We start from the raw sequence: 25,892 nt of genomic DNA on the forward strand, positions 1-25,892 counted from the left end.
TGGCCACACTGCCAAGCCAGCCACATGCATGGGGAAGCAGGAGTCAGGTGGTATAGGAACTAATCCAATGCACTAAAGAGTCTGGGTCTTTCAGAGTAATTCTAAAAATATATGCTACAATCCTTTCAACGAAGTCAGAAATCTCTGAATGAAAATTCTTGTTGATCATGCTGATCAGACTCATTTGGTCAATATATTCCAAGCTATTAATGATGCTAAACTCACAAACACACTCACTGTTAGAGCAGGGTCTAGATTCATATTTAGTTTCATTAATACCATTTAAAAAACACAAGTCCCTTTTGTGTATTAATAGTAGAACAAACTTCTTGTGTAGTAAAGAGCAGAATGTGGTAAATAGTTTTCTGCTTCAGTGTAATGCAAAGTGTCTGAATTTTCTTACAAAAATGTGGCTGCAGACTGCAAATGGAGAGTGGCTAAAACAAATAGGGCTGTACATACCAAGAAGATATTAAAAAAAAGAGAAACAATTTTAATAATCAGCTTAAGACAGGAATTCAAGCCTCTTAAACGTTGTCATCCCCCATAGTGTATCCAAACACCTGCTTACACAGAGGTGTACCTAAAATCCCTGCTTTGCCCCTCCCCTAATTAACATCCTACCTTTCTTAGGGGGATCTTATTTAATAAGTACTCTGTCTGCCATTTTGAATTCTTTTTTCAAAGAGACATAGCTTTCTCCACAGGGAGCAGCCGGAAGGAGGTAAATTTATATTACTATGTTATACTACCTTATTTCTTCTGTCCATATTTCCTCCTCCATCTTCCTGCAAACCATGACTCCTGTTGTATTTTTATATTTCTCCATAATCCGTTTCCATAGTGTACTAAAACATTATAGTGGTTTACCTTAAGTACCTGCCTGTTTTTCTCTAGATAATGTTGCCTTTCTATTTGCATTACTCCGTATACTTATGGGAACTAAGCTGGGACCCTATGTTTGGAAAGTAACCTTTTTATTCTTAATGTTCATCAAACAATGGTATTTTTTTGCTACCAACAACCTTAAGTGCCTGGTTTTTCATAGAAAGGGATAATGATTTCCCTCTGACAGCTTGAGAGTTCTTTATTTTAATGTTACTGGGTGTTTTTTTTTTTATTGTTGAGCTGTTTGGTTTGGAAAATAAAGCTATTAGTCAAGTGTTCTGAGCATAACATTGGGCTGAACAGTTCAAAAGAGCTCCATCTTTGTTGAGGATAATCCTCTTTGCAGAAGATATGAAGAACAGAGGCTCAACTTCATTTTCATTCATGGGAATTTGGTTATGAGAACTGAGACCCTAATCCTGCAGTTGGTTCAGGGTGGGTGGACTATTGTGCCTGTGGAGATCTCCAGTGAAGTACCTGCTTCTCGCAGCCCAATTGCAGGAAATGGAGCCTACATCTGTTTTTCGCACGTCCAATCATCAATCCTATCATAGCAAAGGATTTTTTAGATAAACTCATAATTAAAAATATTCTCTGCAAGATTTAGAAATTACTAACCTTAGAAGCATGAATGAAGAGTTATTAATGAGATAAAGTGGAGATTACTAAGTTAAGTAATACAATATGACAGTATGGGAAATATTCTGAAATGTGGCTGGAGACACAATGAGTGATTAAGGACTATAGAATTAGACTTCACACCTTGAAGCTCTTGCTAGTGGAGGCTTAGTAGATTTTAAGAAGGACTTAAGTAGTGCATAGGCCTTGTGTAGTACAGGTATGATTTTCTCACAGCAGGAGATGTACTCTATAACTGATGTCTGAGAATCAGGATCTCCTAACAGAGACAACTGACTCCCTTTGTGGCCTCAGATAAGTCACTCAGCCTTTTTGCCCCTGTTTCCTATTTGTAAAGTTGGAGTTGGTGCTGCTTATTTATTTCTTAGGGAGCTAACTAAAGTTCTTGAAGCAAAGGTGAAAAGAGCTTTTATAGGTGAAAGTTTTGCATAGGTCTTGGGCTGGCATGGAGGTAAATTTTATCCTTTAAGTGGTAAACACTGCAGTAGGCTTATAAAATGGCCTGACATAAGTATAAAAAAGGATTTTTTAAAAAAATTATAGAAAAAACGCAAATGAAAAAATAAAATTACCAAATATAAACCTATTACCTATTTTTCAGTTTTTTATTTTCACAAGTTTCTTGATGCTAAAGGTTGTGGCCTTGTCCATCCATCCTTTCTGTTGTATTGATCATAACTAAACTGTGTTGCTGGAAGTGGTAATCTGTTATGTCTCTGGCAGAGAATGTTTGTTTCCTAAAATTCAGTTCACATAGAAGAATGTTGAATCAGAGATTTTTCAGGAATTTTGATCCAATTAATCTAAAAACAAAACAAACAACTGAGCCCCAACTGTTGCGCTGATCAGAAGTTCCTTAACTAAAACAAGGAAATCCAACCCCCACCACCAACTTTCAGCTCTCCTTCAGTGCTGTTTGGGGCCCAAATCTACTTTTAAAATACAACTCCTCTTCTTCCCCTAATAACTGAATCTGTATGCTCTATGCCATGCATTTGTACCAGAGTAAGAACTAGGTGATTTTTTTTATCCATCCAGTATATTTCCTATAGATTAGCAATTCAGTACAATGTTTTGAATTAATTTTCTTAGTCCACATATACAATATGTTATTGAAACAGTCAACTTTCACCACCATTGATAGACAGAAGATTTATATGAAGGAAGAATCATCAAGCTAATGACAAACTTTTGCTTGCTGGGAATAATTAATTTTTAATTAATTTAGATATGATTTGAAAATGAAACCAAAATCCCAAGTTTGCATGATAACTTAATGAGGCTACTGCTCTGATTGGGTCACAGTCACCCTACATGGTGTTAGCTTCTTGAACCAGCTATGTGTTTATAATCAGGCTGATTATTTACTTAGCAATAAAACCACAGTTCTGTGTGTACATTAAAGCTTTGTGTGTGACTTCTGGTGTATTCTTTCTCCCAGGAGTCCATCAAGTTGCTTTTCAGCACTTCATCTAAGACCTTAAATAAACTTTTGCCCCATATTTAACATCTAATAGATAATTATCTCATTTGTCCCAAATGTAGCTTGCTTTCTTTAGGGTCTGCAAATTATGGGTAAAACAAATAATCCATTCATTGACTAGCATGAATATCTTGCTTTCTGCTGACCTGAATATTTCCCAAGCTATCCAGGCAACATTTGACTGGTGAATGTTCTTTTTCCATTCCTGCTAATGCAGATAGCAACTGCACTGTGTTGTCAGCAGCAGCAGGCAAGAAGCTTCATTGCAGCTCTTAGATCAACCTGAGATTATCTGGGCATGCCCCCCTTCTCCCAACTAGGCTCTGTGAATGTGTGGGAGAGAGGAAACATCTGAGTCTCTTGGTCTCATAATGGAGGGGGATATTATGGGTTCTGTTGTTGCCTCCTGAATTATCAGAACAAAAATGTCTCACACCCTGCTATTGAGAACGGGGTTTCCACATAAACAGTGAATTCTCAGGTATCTCTCATCCTTGTAATGCTTTAAAGGACTGTGAGGAGCAGCGACAGAGACCCAAAGGTATTTCTGATGCTGTTTCATGATGGCATGAGTAGGCAGCTTGTCTTCCCAAGGAAGATAAAATGCAGCATTAGAGAGGGAGTGGGTTTAGTGTCATCTTACTGAAATAAATGGGAGGAGCAGCAAACTGCCTCCTGAGCTTCCAGGAAGGAACTACCTAGCAGGGGGAGAGGGGATGGATAAAAGGAAGTTGTTACCCTCACGCTAACTAAACATAACAGTTTGTAAGGGAAGGCAACAGGGAAGAGGGAGTAACTGTGATGTGGAATGAAGTTCTGTGGATCAGAAGGTAGTTGTTCATTTTCAAATGCTATTTTTATTTTTGGGTCAAAGCATTGACTTAACACTAAGACTCTTAATTATTAATGTTCTCTGAATAAAAATATTTGGCTATTGAGGCTGGGAAACATTTAGTGTTCCTCTTCCTACAAAGCTTTTGTAGTGCCGCTGTACATGGTGTTGAAGCAGTTTCCACATCCATCCTGGTGTGCTGGCTTTATAATGACGTATTTGAAAAGCTTTAAGTGGAAGTCCCCAAGAATTGGGACACTTATTCAAAAGTTGAAACTTCAGGGGTCACAGTTTAAGAATGGGGATGATGAAAGAAAACTGGTTCCAGTTTCGCCTTTCTGTATTGTAAATAGAGGTGGCTAAAAAGGCTATAGGCTGGTGTTGGCTTTGCAAATATTTGTTGGTGAGATTTTAGTTTAAGCGAAACCCAAACTATGAGAGCCTCACCAATGTTTGAAGATCATGGGGCGTTAGATAAATGCTTCTGGTTTTGGTCTGTCTAAAATTGTGCTGCCCCATGTTTGAGATTTTCAAAAGTGGTCAGCACTGGACTAACTCTGCTCTCCTTAAAGCCAGTGACAGTATTATTGCTGATTTCAATCTGAAAAGGATTAGGCCAAAGTGGAGTATTTTCAAAAGTCCCATCCCATAAATCTTGGAATTTTTTCTCCCTTCATCCAAGTCACTGATCACTCCCTCAGGAACTTCACCACAAAGATTTGCCCCCCTCCCCCCCTTTTTTTTTTAAATAAACCTAAATTGTTTTGTGATGTCTTATAAGAAAAAAGCTATAGGAAAAGATTGCACTCGATGGTATTGCCCAGTTCAAGGCCTTCACTACTTAGGGCTCAGATTTTAAAAAGTCTATGCTTGTGAGTTGCATGCCTAAAATACTCATTGCACATATACATGCTAGCAATGCACGTTTTAAAGTGTGGATCTTACTTTTGTGTTTATTTTCTTTTGGGTCCCCAAGGGTAAAACTTCAGTCCTGTCCAATGAGGGCCTAAGTGCTACTAAAATGAATTTGATAAGTACTTAAGACTTAATTGAAACTTTTAAAATTCAGGACAGGGATATTTTAAAAATGCAATTGATTACAAGGCCAAATAAATTAGCTCATTAGGCACTTCAGATAGAAAGGCCAATCTAATTCCAGACCAATGTTTCCGAAGGAACTAAATGACTTCATTTACAAAAAAAAGAAAACTCTTGTCAGCTCCTCTGCTTTTGTCATCTGACACCTATAACTAAATCCCTTCCCCAGCAGGACTTCTTAAAAAAATACAAGAGAGTTTAATTTCATAGTATCTAATGCCAGCAAAATAAACATATCAGAAAGCTGAATTAGTTTGTTAGCAATACTCTGGGTTTCTGCTTTTCTTTGAGGAGCAGGGGGAGAAGTACAATAGGTCTCTTATTTAAGCTAAGAACTAAGAGCTAAGAACAGTCTAATTGCAGAACATATTGTCAGAGTCTCGCCCAAAATCAGTGGCTTCCTTCACAATCTAACTTTATTAAATGAAAAAATGTCAAGTGCCCTGAGTTAATGGAAAAAGAATTATCAGTTTAAAACTAACTGTAGAACAGAATTATTGGGCAATGGATAATTCTACAGAAGTACACTATAAGCACATGAAGTATTTTTCTTTTCAGACCTAAATACTTGCCCCTCTTTGAGAATTATACAATCTTCCCTTCAGCTTCACTGATTAAAACCTCTCTGAACTGACTGCCTGACTCACCATAAATAACAAGTGGATGGTGTTGTGACAGGGCAATTTCCTGCAATATCCTTGGAATACCATACTATCTTAAGTTTATGTATTATTGTGGGACTCTATGGTCCCTCTAGGGAGGAAATGCAATATGAGGCCTGGGAGTTCTAAGGACTACATTGGAAAAAGTGCTAGATAAGAATGGACTTCTGGGACAATAAGTGTTAAGTGGATTTCCTAGGGAAAACCTAGAGAGAAGTTAATACAAATTCACCATCTCTGGTTATGCAAAAGCATAACCTGTTGAAGTTAGGCCCTGAGGAGCGGGTCATAGTCTGCTGATCTCCTGTTCCCCAGAGACTGGAGATCAAACGCACAAGCACTATAGGGAAATGACTGAACTGCCCCACCTGGGTTCTGGTTCTGAATCTGCGATAATTATGAACTTGTAATCACAGGAGTAACTTATTTGTGGGTTTTGAAGAACTGACATCTACCAGAGCCCAAGGCTGAAGTTGGGGATGACCTCTGATCAGCTTTTTAGCCAGTGTCAGGTTTTTATTGTTTAATATGTTATCTCTCCAATTTTTTCACCTTGAGTACATGTGCTTGTCTGGGAAAGGCTGTGTGGTAACTGAGACACTGTTGGCAATTACACTGTTTGTAAACTCTGGAGAGAAAGTAAAATGTAGAAGCTGGCCTTTTAGGCAGTATTGCTTGCTGGGTATAAACACAATGTAGGTAAGGAAATGTGCAGCCTTAAAGAACCCCCTGGTCAGAAGGGAGAGAGACGGCAAGTCTCTGCCCAAGAGAGGTGATGGCTGGGACCTGGAAATCTTTAAGTGGGTTCACTCGAGGGACCATGGAGGGGGAATACAAGACAGGTGCAGTTACCTTGAAACTTTGAGATATATAATACTAATGTGTTTAAGATATATGACAGTGTGATTTATCATAAGTGCAACGGCATTGAAAGCAAGTACTATGAACGGGGAAAAAACAGAGAAAAAAAGTCTCATAGCCTTTTTGGGACAGGAATAGTGAAGAGAGACAGGGGAAAATGAGTTATGAACAGCTGAAGAAAGATCAGCTAATTGAGCTACACAGAGAAAGGCAGCTCAGCACTAGACAAAGACACAGCTAGCTGACTTCCGGTATTCTGATGATCAGAGGAGGAAGGATGGTCCAGGTTCTCAGGGAACATCCACTCCATTAGCAGAGTCCAGCAGGCAGAGGAAATTTTGGAGCCTACTCCTTGGAAGGAGTCCAGAAAGCAGTTGACAGAGGACATGGTCTCATGTCTGGCTCCACTGCTGGAAGGGACATTTTCTTCCTCTGCGTAAACAAGCTTTGTTGATAAAGTTTAAATTGACCCCTGATGTATATAGGAGAAGATTTTGGGGAGTTCAGAAAAAAAGGGGACATGACCTGTGCAGCAGTATCATCTCATATTAGGGGTTATGTAAGAATATGGGGAACTGGCTGGGGGGGATACCAGAGCTGATGAGGCCTATGAATTAATAGGTTTAGTATAATTCTAGAGATTGTCACTCCAACCTAAAAGCATGGTTACTAGACAAAGAGTCTAGGGATGTCATGATAGCTTGGAAACTGCCAGAACATGATGTGGGTTTGATAGAAAGCCTAATAGGGATGGAATAGGATCAGAGGACAAGGATCAGGCCCAAGCTGAGACCCACATTCAAGATAGGAAAGCCACTTCCAAGAAGCCCCAGGATGGGTAGGGAAAAGCATTGTGCCATGCATGGCTAGTGGGTCACTTCACCCAAGGTTGCCCAATGAGGCCCAGTGCAGTGTGGGAAAGGCCACCTGCAGCCCAACTTCACAGTTAACTGTGACTGAATCTCCAGAGGGAGGGAGCCACGCAGCCAGTCTGTTAATTGCATATTATGTTCATGCTGACGCATTCACCGCCTAAATCACTGCCCACATATCAAGCTGTACCGTCTTGGGTGCAAATCCATTGGATCCAGTGGGAGTGGAGGTTACTAGTTAATGAGAAGACATTAATTGAATGGAGAGGTACTGGAGCTGCTAATACTATAGTTAAGTCCCATGTACTGAAACTCATCAAATGCTCCAGTGTGTGAAATCTGGATTAAAATTCCTGCTGTAAAAGCCTTTGCTATACCTACAGCGCAGATTTTTATACAGAGCTAGGAAGGGTCAGGGATGGTAGCAAAAGCAATATTGTCAGATATTCCCTATCCTTTGCTTTTGGGGAAAACTATTATGGCCTTAAAAGCAGAAGGGGTGAATCAGTCCCCCTCAAATAGCTCCAGAGTGGGAAGGGACTGTGTTCTCCATCTGCATTTTGGCTCAGCTGACAGTGAGGTGTGGGGTGTATTCCCCCTGCCAGTATCCAAGAAGAATCTAGGTGCCTACCCAGAGTTTGCAAACAAATATGTGGGGAGAGAGGTGTGTGACACAGCTTACTACTCCAGGGGAGTGAGGCACTTTTCTGACTTGAAGGGAAATTCTCTGGTTCCTGAACCCCATGCCAGGGAAATAAGCTCTATGCCTATCCTTACCAGGGAACAAGAGGCAGTACAATGCATGATGAATTCCGTGTGTCCAGTCAAAAATAGGGACATGTATGTAGCTATGGTGCATGGACAAACCAAGAGTGGGAAATGCACAAATAAAGCGTATGACAGCTGCTTGGGAAATGACAAAGCTAACTGCAGCCAGGAAGGAAGGGAAGCTTCTTCCCTGACTGCCTGTTAGTCTGTGAAAATGTATAGGAGCCTGAGTCTGGTGGGGGAAGAACTGATGTGCATCTTGACACAGTATATGGGGATCAAAGGAGAACCCGTGTGTGTGTGTGCGCGCTCGGCGGCAGGATCAGTACTCCTCCTCCCTCCAGAGAAGCTGAGGTTAGGTCACTGAGCTCTCCAGCCTGCATGCCTGTTGAAGACAGTAGGAGTCTTTCCATGGACTTCAATTGGCTTTGGATCAGGGCCAGAAAAAACATAAATAGGCCTTCTGTCTTTTAATACTTTGGATACGGATTGAGGGTAGAGTGTGAAAATATACTCTGCTAGTGCTTTAGAATGACTCCCTTTTAGCCCTTCCCCCACATCATGGGGAATATAATTATACAACCTTGGACACTCAGGACGAGAACTTGCTCTTGAACTTTCATGTAATTAAAAGGAGGACTTATGTTCTGGAAGCTGATGTCCAGTGTAGGCTATCCCCTGGAAATCTTAGCAGGCATCCACATTGTTGCTGTTGAAATTATTCAGGGTCATAACAGCAGTATGTCATGAAAGTGTCCATTTAGCTGAATTTTCCCAAACTAAACCCAAAAAATCCCCGATTCAGACAAATTGAGAAATTGCCAAAAGTATTTGTTTAGAAAGATAATAGGCGTGAAAATAGACTTTAAAATTGGAAAAAAACAAAACAAAAAACCAATGCAATCTTAACTGTGGAGTCCCCACCCATTAATGAATGGCTTGCTCCTGTTCCCAGTGAATTAGTGCCAAAGTTCCCATTGGTTTTAATAGTGCATGATCAGATTCTGACAGAGTCACGACCATGTTAACTTGAATTCCTTAACTATTGCTGGCAGTTCTTAGCTGCCCGATGAAGCTGCTTTGTGGCCTAGTTGTCTGAGAACATGCCTTGATAATCATGGAAAAGTAATTGTTTTGATTTTCAGTCTGGTCCAACCTGTGAACTGGGAATTTTTGGCCAGCCACTAGGTCTCATTGTTAATGTCTCTGGTAAACTGGCTTTCAAATGGGACCTCACACTGAAAGTCAGAGGCTGTAACGGGAATAACTTTCCTGAGAGCATTTTTTTAAATAAAACCCCTCCACATAAATATAAAGGCCCACTTCATTGAACTTTAGCATTTGATTACAAAAGACCTTTATGGACACAGTAATCTAAGTAATCTTAAAGATATCACCATGAAAAAAAGTATGTGCTGTTTTCACCAGGAATGACTTATTAATTATCTGAAGACATTTTGCTGGTCTAATGAGTAAAATAACCTAATAACTAATTGAAACATCATTGAAATACAAAGTCATTAGACAAGTAGTATCATATCTAAGTAAATTAACTCAATTTTCTATCCTGAATTATCTAGCTGTTGTGCTTTGATCACAGCTGAATTGGATCATTAACTAATTAAAAGTGAAGCCAATTAAAATAGCAAAGTCTTATGTAAAGATACTGTATTTCTCTTTCACAAAGACATTTTAATAAGAAGTCTTGAAAGTTTTCCTCTGAAAGTGCTTAGGAACTTAGCAATTGCCATACTAGATCACACTAGGGGTTCATCAGTATCAGTACCCTGTCACCACCAGTGGTTAGCACCAGGTGCTTCAGAGAAAAGAGTAAGAAACCTTAGAGTAGGTTGATATAGAATAATCTGCCTCCTGGGAAGTGTCCTCTTAGCCTCCTGAGCACAGATGTACTTCAATACCTTTTTAACAATATATATTAAGGTTTAGCCTACCCATTGACATTGTCCCAGACTCATTGAAAGAAAGACAAGAGGCAAGGGATATAGTTTAATTAGGTTGCAACTTTATTATCTCATCTGGAATAATTCATAGAGGTCAGGCCATCATTTCTTCCTGAATCATTTCCACCTGGTGGATGGCTGCTATCAGTCCCCAATACCCCCACTACTGGTCCCAGCCTGTTGCTGGAACCCCACTGTGAAGGGGCTAAGAGGCTGGGGAAAGTGGGTTTTCTCATTTTAGGAACCGCAATCCACTTCTCTCAGCTTCTTTAGGGGATGCCTTTATGTTAAATCCACTTCCACTGTGGTTTTTCAGGGCATCAGACCCCCTATAAAATAAGAACTGCCACTGGACACCTGACACACAGAGGTACCAGCAATTAGCTTGGCTGGGCTCAGGATGAAGGGGCAAGGTTTATATACAGTCCCTTGGGTGCATAGGTTTACACTTCCAGCTCAAGTGGGGCCACCCCCATTTCCCAACACCTGAACAAAGGAGCCACTTTTCTCCCAGTAGTCCAAACAAAGACCACTTTAAAGGTTCCCTACTTCTGAGGTTTTAGAAGGTGCATTGAATGTTTTTCTAAAAGATATAGGAATTGATCTGAGAAAGTTCTATGGCCTGTGTTACACAGGAGGTCAGACTGGATTCTCACAATGGTCCATTCTGCCTTGGAATCTATGAAGCTATTAATTGGGTTGCATTGTTAAGACTGCTCTCCAATCTTTGTTCTCAAATGCCATATATTAATGAATGAGGGACTGACACTGATCAAATGTACCACTGCTTCCAAATTACCCGTTTAAAAGAAAAAACAAAAACAAACAAAATTAGTTGGCCATCATTTGGTCACATTTTAAACTAATCATTATTATGAAATTACTTAACATAAAAACTAACGTAAAGCATACATATGACTAATTCAAGCTACCATACAATTGTACATCTGTAGCCCTTCGTTAATGACCGATTGTTGCCTCCTTTTTTTAAGGGAGGTGAGGGTGTCACACTGTTCCTATTAGACTAATAGGCATGTCTGGATATCCTTTGACCTTTAAAGGAGATCATTGTTCCCCTGATGGGTGAATATATTGATTAGTTATTAGGACTTTACTCCGCCTCCCTTACAAAAATATTTCTGGAATAGGTCCCAAGATTTGCCCAATTTCCTATTCACATTTCTGTGAGTTTTTAATACTGATTCCTATGTTCTATTCAACTTATTAAAAATGGTTCAAATACATACTAACAGCTTACAATCAAGTTATTACAAGGTTTTGGATCATTACTCCAGAATTCTTCAGTGTTTGACATTTTCTTTTCACTCAACTAGTTCTGTTGCATTTACTCTTTGCTTTTGGCTTGGGAGAGGCAGAAATACATTAAATCTTTTGCAGAAATAGAAATAAGTTGCTAATTTAACAAATCATACTTTTAAGTTTTTACAACTCAGGATTTCCCTTCATAATTTTTTTGGATCTGGGTTATGTTGCCCAATGGAGTAGGTATTTTATATTTTGGACTTCACCTGAAGTGAATCAGTCTAAGGGAAGCCAACACACGCTGGTGAGGACACAAGCATATGTTTTGGGGTAGTTCATATAGAGGAATTTCTGTAAGAATTTGATTATAATAATATATGAGTGCAGACAAGTCTTGTTTTTCTACAAGATTTATGTCTGCATGCAGTGTTAGAACTATCAAGGTTGTCAGCATGTTAATGGACAGACATATGTTATGACACTAGAAATCTAGAAAACCACCCACTAAACATAGCACACGGTTAAATAACATAATAGAGAGGAAAGTTTTGAGTCTTGCTTGGAAAGGTTGCCATATTGCAAACTTAGCTAGTCCATAGAAAAATGTGCTTGTATTTAGTGTTAGTCTATTTTCTCTCCTCCCGCTGCCCTGTTAGTTGAAGACAAGAAGTAACAAGTGATTGAAACGTATAAAGATCCTAATCCCACAATCTAATCTTCACTGAAGTCAGCACAATTTGGGCAAAAATATGCTGATGCACAGCACATTGTGGCAATGGGCAGGGCCCTAAAACTGTGAACTTTTTTACTGTATGTTTATACAATGCTTGGCACAATGGGACCTACCTACCCACCTCAGTTGGGGGACCTTGTTGCTACTGTAATATAAATAATACAGGTGACCCAGGATTATGTGATTCAAACTGAAAAGCTAATGGTAAGGAATCATGCATCCCAAACCATTGCAAATATTGCTTCACTAAAATGAGACTTAATCAATATACTAATTCAGCAATAATACCGAGCATTTATATGGGACTTCACCTGTTCAAGGACCTGTATTAACAATAATAAATTAAACTGAAAGCTGTTAAGGACTAAAACATATGAGACAAAAAAGGAGAGTTATTCTTTGAGAACTAAGTCTTAAAGAGCCAGTGCTTAAAAAGCTATGGGCCAGTTCATACCTTCCATGGTAAAACACACTGAAATGACCAGAGGAAGGAAATTTATGCAGTAACCTTGTGGCATGCTACCCCAATCCTTTCTTCAGAGAGTTTTCCCTTTGTTGGAATAAGCCGCAGCATCCGTATCTTAAAATGTACAATCTGCGTGGCGGTAAGTACATCATGGGGATCTGCGGGAGACTGGTTATTTGAATGAAAGTCTTTTGCTTCTGTGCCTGTTCTATCCCATCAGCATTCCCACAGCTGCTTCTTGGCAGCATGGCTTCAGTACTAATCCAGAGGGCAATCTCCATTGTGCAGGTAACTCCGTTAATAGAAGCTCACTCTATTACTTTTCTTGGAGAAACTGTATGGAGCAGGTGAGATGTTGTGTGCATCCCTTGTTCCTACCCAATCCAGGGCCATACAAAGTCTCCTTCGAACTTCTAGGTGTTTTCTCTGGGAAGTGGCTTCCCATAGGACTGTGGGCTGGGAAATGGTGTGACAAATGCTGATAATTCCTCCTCTTCTGTAATGAGGCTTGAGATCTACACAGGCAAGTCATAAAGGAGCATAATCTGCCCCAGAGGCATGCACAGGAATAAATATGTGATTCCCTTTGGAGGAGGACATTCTATGCTGTCACTATAGCTGGAGGCCAGAGGAGCTCACGCTCCCAACCTGGCTCTACAGGGGATCCTGTGCTCCCCCCTTGACTGATCCCTTCCTTGCTTACCCCACCCCCAGTGGTTCTGCTCACTGCCTCGATACTATTGGTTAGGAGGATTTTCACTCATCACCTCAGCTTCTATTTGGTAGAGGCATAAAAAGGGGCAGGATGGATGAGTTGAGAACACAGTGTCCTGGAGCAGGTGATCTGGCTGCCTAGTACTGCATCTAAGAGCTTTGTCAGCTCCAGACCCGTGGCTGGAGGAGTTCTGTGCTCCTTTGTGCACGCACCTGAACTGACCCAAAACACCAAAGTGGGTGTACATTGTATAAAACAGAGTGTAGGCATATTACAGAAGCAGAAAACGAGGTCTCAAAGCAGTGTGACCAGATGTCCTGATTTTATAGGGACAGTCCTGAGATTCAGGGCTTTTTTTTATACAGGCATCTATTAACCCCCACCCCGATTTTTCACACTTGCTATATGGTCAACCTATCTCAAAATAAAATGAACTGATATCCATGAAGTGTTAAACTGTGCAAAGGCATACGTGCCACATAAGTCCCACTTATTTTCTCAAAATAAGGCTTACAAGGGACTTAAATGGTGCATAAGATTTCTTTTGGCCTTCTGGAATTCCCATTTCGTTGTTAACTTTGCTTAATTGGTACCTCAGTAAACATAGCCCCAATCTTGCTCCTATCACAGTCATAGTCTAAGTGCCATTTAAGTGGCGCAGGATCAGACTTTGTATCCATGAATACAGAAATGAATACCAGCCAAAATCAAACAAAAAGTTGTGCAATTATTTCTCCATCAGATTTATTACTACTTGGTTTTCTGTGAACAATTTCATACCACATTAGTTGTTTCATTTAAAAGAATGTCTAACATAATGACCTCTGTGGAAAAAAAAACAAAACACTCTTTTACACATGGAACCCTTACAATGTAGTTAGGCAATTTAGCATTTAATAAATGGGAAAAGTAACCTACATTTATCAGAAAAAAAACTGTAATTTAATGAAAAAAGACTTTTGTACAGCCTGTAAAATTTCTTCGGTATGAAATGTTTTACAGGAACACACTAGAGTTAAGCTGGCACGTATTTCTTCCATAACTCCAAAATAATTTCCCAAGGCAGCAATTTATGTTGCTTGTTTAAAATGCAGCATGAATGATTATGAGGTGACAAAGACTAATGAGACTTCATTGTTACTCAATTGGGACTTAAGATTGTGCATTATGTGAAAGACTATTTAAAGGAAATACTGTTCAAGAAAATTGGGGAAAATATCAACGAAGGAAAGCTCATTAATTTTAAATCTAAATTAGCTATTAATTCGAATGGTTCTGCTTTCAAAGCTGTAGAAACAAAATGTCGTTATCTTGTTAATAAAACTGTTGAAATGATAAAATGTAAAGTTGAATTTGTTTTGGCAAGAAATAATTATTTGTGCTTCCATTTACTGCTGAGAACCATGCTGTTTCCACAGCAGATAAAATTATTATAATTATATACAATTATTTTGTACCTGTCACATTATTTCACAAATATTCTATAGTACTAAGGGAATATAAATATATTTTACATGCACATACAGTCTGTGTGGAGATATTTCCATATGCTATTTTCACTGGGTTATATGTATTGTCATCTATTAATCCTCAGTAACAACTCAAAAGTTATTACAAGTTTAAAGGACTTAATTGAAATGTTTGCAATATGTCATTTTTTTTAAAGCTGCAATCTTTTTAATAACTCTCTTGCAAATTTGATGCTGAAACCTCTTTCTTTACAGATATGTTTTCTCTTCCATTGTAGGGTTGCTCATAAATGCTAGGTTGTTGACACAGATTTAAGTACTTATTTGAAAGTCTCTCTAAATAATTAGAAACAATTTTACCTCTCTCAGTCTTTTCTCATATTTAAGTGCACACATTTTCAGGAAAATAGGACTTTAGAGATTGTTTACTTATTTCACCCACTAACCCTATGAATTCATAATCCTTAATTTAGCATCATAACAGCTCATTCTGGAAGTTGTGACAAAGTGACAGGACTATAAGTAGACAGCTAAGAAAAACTTTGATAGGACAATTTTCTGTTGGGGAATGAAATTCTATCGAGACACTTGGCGAAATGGTGTCAAGCTTCCCAAAATTTCATTTTGGAGAACAATCAGAAAAAAACCCCCAAACAATTCCAACAGTGCTGAAATGTCCATTTTGTTTTGTATTGACTGCATTTCCAAATGTTTTTATTTTGTATTTATATTATAGTACGAAATATAAACAAAGTTTAAATTGAAATTAAATTTTTTGATCCCAAACCATATTTTTTCACACTTTTCTTTGGTGGAAAACTTTGTAATTTTGGGATTTAGTTCCAATTTGGAATGAAGCCAGATGTTGAAATGTCAAAATCCTTCACAAAACAGAGTTTGTGTCCACTGCGCAGCTTTAATTCTCACAGTAGGTGGGGAATATGTAGCAAACATTTGAGAGAGAAAAAAAGATCCTTATTAACAAAGAATGAGGGGAAAGGAATATGAGTAGACGTCTAAACAAAATATTTTTCAAAGTTTTTCCATAAACGTAAGCAGCTCTTTAAGCATACTCAAAATCTTCTTTTTCTGCAATTTGCAAACACTTTCAGCATTTCACATTTGTCATCTAAAGCAATTTGAAACCTGAAGAGCATTGAGAGGAAAAAATATGCATTGTATGTGCTCAGCATACTGTACTGACTAAATTTCTGGCTAGTGCCTGAAAACAGCACTAATGGCTTCCCAATACACAAACATCCTGTAATAACAGTGCTAAAATATCTATGGATCCTAGCTTACATCAGTCCTATGCACAATTCCCTTGCATAGTTTAATCCGAGTAAGAACAGACAAGATCTATGTATGATAGATGTAGAGGCCCTTGAGAGAGAAAGGAATGTGTGTAAATAAATGTGCAAACAACATCCCTGAAACCCCTCCAGGGCTCTGGGCCGGTGGAATAGCGTCTCCATTACTTCTTAGAGGCCAGAATAGGTGTGGACAACATCATCTCTGTCCTCCTGCTACTGATTATAAATCAGGTATCATTTTCACTTGTGAGAAAATAACTTCCTTTATCCATGAGTTATTTCTTATGTAGAAAACTACAGTAGTGATCAGAACTATATTGCACATATCCATGCAATTGTGTGATATAAGCTTATCATATTTACTGTCAACCATCAATAAAAATAGACTGAACCAAATATTCTTAAGAAAAGTAAATTAGCTTGCTGAAATTTGGATCTTTTAGGGTATGTCTACACAGCATGCCAATGAGTTGATGGGATGATTCCCTGCAACACAAGCATTACATAAAAGTGAGGGAAAGAGTATCAAACCAAGTGTAATTGAACTTCTCAACTTGAAAAATGGCCTTCTTGATGCATTGGTGAGTAGTAGCATAGCCAGACACATAAAAGATATACACCTAACTAACGTACGATGATTATTTATAAATTTATCTGTTGAAATGATTATGGCATTTAACACTACATTAAGTTGATGCAAAAAAGCTAAATGAAATAAAGGAGTCTGTAGCTGGCTAGATTCATTATGCCTTGTTCCAGAATGGTGGTTATCTTTCAGGACAACTTCCTGAAAGAAAATTCTTGCTTTAGATCATTGTATTTTATGTTTATAGCAATTATCCTCTTATTAAATGGGACGGTTTAAACTGTGCAGATGGTTGTTTTGGCCTTGTCCTTTATAAAAGGAGAATGTTAACTAGAGAGCAATCTGAGCCACAACTGTATATCCAAATGCCCCCAAAATGTTATGCAAGGTTGACCTGAACTTCACAATTCTCCCAGCCTGTAAAATGAGCCAAGCTAAATCAGTAGATCTCAACATCAATTCCTTGAGATTCAGAGAAGTTTGGATCTGAATTTTATGGCTTGGGCCAGCTCTAGTTTTAAACTGCATAACTTAACCCATTATGCCCTGCCCACACTTCTGTCCCTGGCTGTCTTCCATACTGCCTCCAACATCTGGAGATCGCTCTCTGACTCAGACTGACATGCTTCATCCTCTCCTCCTTAAAGTCCTTTATGAAAACTAGCTTCTTCAAAAATACCTTTAAATCATAGTCTGCTTGAACTCCCTTTATCTGTTGTGATGATGTGTACAGTCACACAGTTAAAAAAAATGTTGTGACACTAACAGTATATATACTTAACTTCACGGCTGATCACATGGCCTCTGCTGATCTACTTTCCCCATCCATTTTCACTGTGTTGTCTGGTTAGATTGTAGGCTCCTTGATGCAGGGAACACTCCTTCATATTTGGCCATAAAACATCTCGGACAATGTTGGTATTGTGCATATAAATAAGTAGTAACACATCTATATATGTATATAGATAGATTTTACTTCTGAATATGCTAGGTTTAATTTATTGTTGGTGGGTATGTTGCCAAGGGTGCATGGTAACAGAATATTTTGTCAGATGAGTGAAATTACATGATATTTCCTTGCAGATGTTTAATTAGAACATATGCACATTGCAAACTTAAATTCAGGCCATTGATGTCATGCTTCATATATATTAGTGGGGATAATGTCTTATTTGGAGTTTATTTGCTTTTAAACATAAAGCAAGATGAATATCTTGTCTGGTTTCAGGTTTTAGTAGAAACATAAATTCAGGAGATGATTTAAGCTAGCCGAAGAACTTCTCTACAACTGCTGTCTAGCTACAAGCCTTGTAGCTTCACCTCCAACTTTCCTTTATTTTGAGAGAATCAAAAAAAACCCTCCCCAGTTGTAGCTGGAATAAAAGTTGGTTCAGAAGGAGAATTGTAGTATTAGTTACTGCACCAGTGCAAGTAGTTAGCAGATGCATTTTGTCACGGTGCCAGGGTCACTGTATTTTTATCCTCTCCATGGTCCGCTCCAGGAGAGCCCAGTCAGTCTCAGGTCTCCATTTGTCACCTGTCTCTGGGCTGGGGCCTTTGTCCCACTCCCTTTTGACCATAATGGGGTGGTAGGGTTAATTTACTCAGCTCACTGTCTTAGGCTGCGATATCTCGAGCAAGCCAGTCTGCCTGAAGGCTAGCCACCCTGTGCCTTGCCTTCTTTCTGAAGTCTATGACCAATGTATTACCAGCAGTTAGAAGTTACCACACAGTACTTCATAAGCAAGCATGTTTATTCTTAAGGTAAAAGCATGAGAGACAAAACATAAAAAACAATAACAATTCCTACATGCTAAAAGCTTACCAGAGGTCACCCATCAGTATTATGGGACCCTAGTAGGGTATCCTTCCAGCACTTCTGAAAGGGTTGAGGCTCCCCTTAGACAAGAACTTCTGTCCATTTGCTGGATTGGAAAGAAGGTCCTGAGTCTGTTTAAATGCAGTCTTTTAATGTCAAAAGCCCTTTGTCTGTTGGCATCTAGAAACCCCAGGGGGTGGTACCTCTTGCTGATTCACCATAATCATCCCCCACTCTTTCTTGTTCCTGGAGGAGTTGAGGTACCCCTGCTCCCTGGAGTTGCATACAATCTATGGCCCACTGTGATACATACATTTCATATTGTATGGCCCCCAAATATATTCCATGGGATTGTAATATTTGTTTCTCATTTTGCATTAAAGATTGCACATTGTGTTGTGACTAGAAAGCCTTGTCTTCAGTCAAAAGATCCTATGGAATTGTACAAATTCGTTAATTTTAGAAACTTCATGTTTTTTCTTTAAACTACACTGTTAATCTTTAACTGGTATGTGTGTATAGGTTGGTGGATATGGGTGGTTGTGTGTGTGTGGGAGGGTGGGGGTGGCTGTGTATGTTTAATGTTTAAAGCTGATATGTAGGATAAGTAAAATTATGAAAATGGTGCATTCTATTTCTTGAGTACTATAAAAATTAGGCCAAATATTTTACTGCAAAAATGTGAAATTAACTAATTTACCAATATTTTCTAGTTTCCTTTACAAAATTTGTATTACGTGAAAACAGTAAAATGATCTTACTGTTGATACATTTATTTTGCTTATACAGTGAAACTGGTAGGGTTGGATTATATTACTGAAGTAGATCATGCCTTTTGGTACTATTGCTGTTTTATCTATGGCATTCAATTTGTTTCTCTTAGTATATAAATTAACATCATAGTCAAACTCATAATATCAAAGGTTTTAGATGCATTGTTATGTTAAAAAAGCCTTATCTCTAGTGGATTCTAAACATCAATTCTATGTAACTGCTGTCACAGTCATTGGGCATATTAGTAACATTTTATTTTAATCATTGTAGTACCTAATTGTAATACACTCATTTGGGATTCATGTAGAACTAATATTTATGTCCATACAGGGTTTCACAGTAATTTAGCATTTGTTCAATTATGAATGCTGGATTGCTGTCTGTTCATCTGTCCATCTTTTTCTGTTGCCTAACTGTTAAGTTTGTAAAATCATTTTCCTACTTCATTATGAATGAGACGGTTAAATTTGGGACCAGACCCTCAGCTGATGTAAACTGGTTTAGCTCCATGCTGAAGGTCCAGACTTTAATTTTTTAAATTCTGTTTTAGGAACATAGATTATTTATTTGAAAAATAGCTTATGTGAGTAATTTATTCTGTGTATTTTTGAGCATCAAATACAATGGCTTTCTTCAAATGCCTCATAAACACATAAAACTACCTTTTTTTCTTTGCGTCATCTTTTGAGTATGTTGTAGATCAGATCCAATGTTGTTGGATATTTTCAATAGAATCAAATATAGAGTAAATTCCCCTATGACCATTTGGGGTAATACAGCATTGTTACGTGATGAGCAACATTCAGGCATGATATTACTACAGTCAATTCCAGCTGTAATTCAGTTGTCGATGTGAACATTTAAATCTAAATAGTCAAGGAGTTTGATGTGAAGAACTCATTTCTAGATGTCTCCTGGTCAATATGCATGTATTGCATAGCTTCACTTCCAATGGCTGTAGTCTTGATAATTATGAAAGTGAGTAATGGCTCTTGGAAACAGATTTCAGAAGATTAGAGATTTATGTTTATGCAGTTTGCATGCATAACTACTGTATATCAAAATCTGTTTTCTACAGAAGGTGCTAGATTTTCAAAAACATTGGTACTGAAAAATTGATACCTTTATTGCAACACTATTCATCACAAAGATAAAAGGCAAATAATCCAGTCACATCCAGGTAATTGGATTTATGTATTAATGATCAGTATAGAAATGTAATAAAGAATGGATTCCAGATATCAAACAAGTTATTCACAATCCCATTGTTTCTAAAGACATGAAGATTTCATGTGACATAAATAAGTTAAAGCAATAAGACTTTTGTGAATAGTTTTGCTTAGAGTACCTCATATATCAAGTAAATTTATGCTGTACAAATGGAAATGAGAAACAACAAAATAGAAGCATTAATTAACAACTGCTGTAGCTTGCATAAAATGCAACAACAGACATCAGTGGCCCACACTAAGCAGATGCATGTTGAGGTTCACTATAGGGCTATGCCACAGAATCATACTAAAGAATTGAGAATGCTGTGAAAAAGTTTTTAAATGGGCAAAGTTAGTTTGAGAGTATTTTTTCACAGCAAGGGCTCAGTCCTTCTATCCAGCAAACACCTGAATTGCCATTGTTGTTATAGAATACTAGAGAAACAAGGTGGGTGAGGTAATATCTGTTGTTGGACCAACTTATGTTGATAAGGGAGATAAGCTTTTGAGGTGACAGAGCTCTTCTTCAGGTGACATTGGTCCAATAAAGATATTACCTCACCTGTCTAGCTTTTCCATTGATTTGAAGCAGAACTGGGCCCTAGCTATACAACTATTTTTACTTTCATAAAGCAAAATCAAACAAACAAAACATCTGTTATCAGAAAAGAGAGTATAGTTCTATGGCTAGGCTAGATTCTGTGGCAAATTTCACAAGTTAGTCAAAAATATCATATTTATTAAACAACATGCCCCTATGTCTAAATTATGAAGGTACTGAGAAAGTCAGTTGCAGTTACTCGACATCTCACAGGATTTGATCTGTACTCATGTTTATATGCCATTTTCCACTGGATACACAAGTGTGTTGCAATCAATTTTTTAATTTTTAATTTTTTAATCAATTTGAATTCATATAATCCTTTAACCAATAAGAAGGAATGAAATGTCCCTACAAACCAGCTATGGGCCTGAGCCATGAAATCAGGATCTGGACTATCCCAGATTTTGAGGAGCAGAGATATGGCTCAGTTCTAGAGTCCCAGTTCATGTCCATCTCTAATAGGTAAAGTTTGTGAAGAGACAGTCCAATCAACACTTCAGTCAAATTAAAGATAAAGCTGGTGATTATTTTTGAGAACTCATAGAGGACAGGTGAGGTCCCAGAGGATTACAGAAGGGAGAACATATAATACCTCTCTCTCTCTCTCTCTCTCTCTCTCTCCCCTTTTTTTTTTTTTTTTTTTTTTTTTTTTTTTGTAAGGACCACAGGAATTATAGACCAGTCAGCCTAACTTTGATAGCTGGAATGATACTGGAACAAATTATTAAGCAATCAATTTGTAAGTACCTAGAGTATAATAGGGTTGTAACAAATAGCCAGCATGAGTTTGTCAAAAACAAATCATATCAAACCAACCTAATTTTGTTTTTGGACAGGATTACTGGCCTGGGGAAGGGATGAGTAGTAGACATGATAGATCTTGATTTTAGTAAAGCTTTTGATACAGTCCCACATGACATTCTTGTAAGCAAACTAGGGGAATGTGGCTTAAAATTACTAGAAGGTGGGTAAACAACTGGTTGAAAAATCATACTCCAAAGTTTTCAGTGCTTAGCTTTCGAATTAGGAAGTCATAGCTGTGGGGTCTTGCAGGGAACTGTCCTTGGTCCAGTACTATGATTTGGTTAATGGAGTGGAGAGTATGCATATAAAATTTACAGATGACACAAAGATGGGAAGGGTTGCAAGAACTTTGGAAGACAGGTTTAGGATTTAGAAGGATCTCAACACATTGGAAAATTGGTCTGAAATCAACAAGATTAAATTTAATAAAGACAAATGCAAAATACTATCTTTAGGAGGGAAAAATAAAATGCAAAAATACAAAATGGGGGTTAACTGACTATGTAGTAGTACTGCAGAGGAAGTACTGGCTGTTGTCTAGCTTGTAATCCTTTTTTTCTTTTTGGTACTCTAATTTTTCAAAACATCAACTTTGAAAAAAGTTAATGGCAAAAATAAAAATGATACTGAAACACTCCTACTCTGATATTTTAAGTATGTCCAGAATTTTGATTTTTTTCAGCTTTTGAAAATGGAACAAAACAGAAGTTTCAGTTCAAAGTTTCCTGTTTAGAATTTTTTTTTTTTTTTTAAAAGGTAATTAGTCAAACTTTTGTCCCCAAAATGTTGGTTATTTTGAAAGCATATTTTTCTGTGGTTAAAAATTGTCAGATGAAAAATTTCAACCAGCTCTGAATTGATGCATCTTAATGAAAATGGACATAGTAATAACTATTCTGCACTCCTTTCAATGAACTTGAAAGGAGAACACATTCAAGGCACAAACAGTACCAGCCACCTGGAAATTATTATATGCCACATATCCAAACCTACTACCAATATAGAAGATAAATCTTCTTAAAAATTGATAAAGGCGTAGCCTGTATGGGTCTTAAAGACTAAGAAAGAAGGGGAACTTTATACTTCAAGTTAAAACATACAAAGCACAGAGGAACTAAATAGAAAACAATGATTCTTGGAAGCCGTATATCCTATTTTTCTTTGCTAGGATCAGTGTTATGGTACATAAGTAGAAGGAGAAAAATGATTGTTTTTCTGGAGCAATAGCCTTATGAGGAAATGTTAAGACTAGACACATTTAACTTGGCTGAGTAAACAATTGAGATGAAACATGAAAACAAATATTTGTGAACAAACACCAAGAGTAGATAAGGCATTCTTAGCAAAATATGGGATTAAACGTTAATGAAAAAGATAATTTCTTTGGAATATTGGGAAAATCTGTTTGACAATAAAATCTACTAATTTGTGGAATAAGTTCCCAATGGAAGCCTGTGCAACAAAACTGTAATAAATGGACAGCAGTCCTTTATTGTTTGGGGGATGGATTGGATAATTGTATAGGACTTTTCTTTCTCTAATTTTGAAATTCATAGGAAGGGTTAAGACGGTGTAACACTGACTGAACTGGTGCATCAGAAAGACCTCATGTATCTTCAAATTAGTTCAACTCATTTAATTTGACCATAGTTCTGAGTCCTTTAATATCAAGTTCTAGGGGAAATCGAAATGTTTCAGAGGTTTAAGATCATAAAGCTGCTTTGCAATAAAGATGACAACATAAAAAGCAATTAGCAAACTGTCAAATGAATATATGTTCGCTAAAGCTTTGATGCACTTAAAAGAACTAATTACAAAGAAAACTCCACTGCTGAATGTAATGATTAGCAATATGCAAATCACTCAAATTCAGGCAGACAAAGCTCTACAGAGACTGAAAGTTTGCCAAAAGACTTCTAAATTCAGTACATGATGGTTTAATAAGGTTTGTGACTGTTTTTCCTGGAGCTAATTGACATAGTGGTCATTATTCAAGGACAGTGAGAAACAGTAATGTAGATTACATCATCATGAAATCTATCCTTTCAATGCAGCCATTTCAAACTAGGTACTGTGGAAGAGCCTTTAAGCCATAAGATGCCATTTCTATAAAAAATGACTGAGGATGATAGAAGTCCTCACAACTAGATTCAAATTTATGATCTGCCCTTGCCTGCAAGAAATAATTAAGTCACAAGAAATTTTCCACACCTAAAGTGTGGTTGAAGTTTTAAACCTCTCATTTTTTACAGAGAGAAATTGGATATTGTTAGCTATGTCCTTTCACAGTGTTATATTGTAGACCAATTTAAAAAGGGATAGTGTATACACCTGGACTAAAGTGGAGTCCATAAGAATTGTACTGTTTTTGTTGGCCATAGATGCCAGAACATGATCCCTTTTTTAAACTAATATTCAGACTTCCAACTTTTGTCTAAATCTAGAGATTGAACTGGAAGAGGGGAATGAAGGATAACCTGGCGCTCTGTGCTCATCTCCACTTGAAAAAAGTGAGGAAGAGAATTATGTAAGAAGAAAAGTATTGGCCATCAGGAAGAGGAAGAGGAGAGTTAGTGGAAGAAAGAGATGATGGTAGTTAACTGCAGGATGTAGTGAGGAGTGTATGAGGCCTATTGCAATGGTTGGGAATGGAAAACTTGGCGTTGGAGAAGGAGCCAAGAGTGATATTTCTTATACCCTACAACCTTGATTTTTGGGCACATTTGCATTGCTAAGGAACCTTCAAGTAGATGTTTATTTCTCAGTGAGTCTAGTGAGACCTTCACTGCACAGGGAGGGCTTTCTCAGCCTTGTTGACAGCCTGAGAAACAATAGCTAGTTTGTGACCTCCTGCCAGGAGCCAGTGATTAATATTCAATAAACTGAGCTCTTAAACAAACACACAAAAGCCCTCTACGGACTGATTTAGTCTTGGTTATACCAGTGGCATAACCCAGGGAGAATGATTCCCAGGAGTGGAAAGTTTAGTAGTTGTGGACACCTTGCACCACAATCCCTGCTTCACCAAACATCTCTCAGCCGCCCAGATTTGTCCCAAACTGAATGTCCCAAACTCTGATGTGTGGGTCATGGTCCAGGACACTCATGCTCCAACACCACCTGCTTGCCTGCACTGTGAATACCTTTCTTGGCACAATAGTCCCTGCTTCTGTGGGGCTGAACTAAATCCAGCAGAATAGGATACAGGTCAATTTACAATCCAAATAGTAAAAAAAAAAAATTGCACATTTTATTTCAATGACTTTGGCACATGTGTTCAGGCCTATATGCTGAAATAGCAAACTTGAATGTCTTTTAGGCAGCATAGAAACTAATAATTGTTGTATGATTTTGAGAATATTTAAATAGGAACCGAGGAGAGACCCCAGTAACCAATGGAAATGTTAACCAGATCAGCATGGTCAGTGCACTTTGGTATAAATGATAGTTCCTATATCTCATGCAGATTACTCCCGCCTCTGGCAGGAATAATCTTTCCATGGAATCACAGCCTATTTAAACATACACGTCCACATGAATGTATCTTTTTGTAATGCATGAATGTAATGCCATCTACATACCAAAATGGAATAGGACTTGAGTTTAACTCAGTTTGTGGGAAACATATGGAAACAAGATGAACTAAAGGAGATGTCGAAATATTCCCATTAAATTCAAACTTTAGAAAAGAGTAAAGGATAGGATTAGTCATAAAATTATGCTACTAAGCCCTTTCCTTTTAATTTTAACTTAAAAGTATTTGTTGTATCAGAAGTGATCATGAGGCATTCCTTATATATTTACTTAATGGCCCTACCAAGTAAAGAAGTGGTAGTACATTTCATAAATTATTATCAGTCATTAAAGCTAAAAGTGACAAGTATGAATCACTTGTCTTAATTAACACATAGTTGTCATTTTCAAAATGAAAAGGCAACAAGTAAAAGGCAAATTTGTGTTCAGTTAATGTATTCACAAAATTTCTCCCCCATCTCCCACCAATGCACTCTAGAAATTCTATACTCTAGTATGGGAGATCTATTTTTTGCAATTATAATGGATGCTTTGCTG

The 25,892-nt window shown here is 37.8% G+C and overlaps 1 long non-coding RNA gene across 1 annotated transcript in view; it reads left to right on the forward strand.

The window, feature by feature from the left end:
- Window positions 1-664: 664 nt before the first annotated feature.
- LOC137141356 (uncharacterized) overlaps window positions 665-25,892 on the forward strand; it is a 135,883-nt gene continuing 110,655 nt past the window's right edge. The window contains exon 1 of the long non-coding RNA XR_010916600.1: window positions 665-724. This is a non-coding gene — a long non-coding RNA (uncharacterized lncRNA). The remainder of the gene's footprint in view (window positions 725-25,892) is intronic.

Source organism: Emydura macquarii, unplaced genomic scaffold (assembly GCF_026122565.2).
Source record: "Emydura macquarii macquarii isolate MOO-44397 ecotype Brisbane River unplaced genomic scaffold, CSIRO-AGI_Emac_v2 contig_3044, whole genome shotgun sequence".
Lineage (NCBI taxonomy): Eukaryota > Metazoa > Chordata > Testudines > Chelidae > Emydura > Emydura macquarii.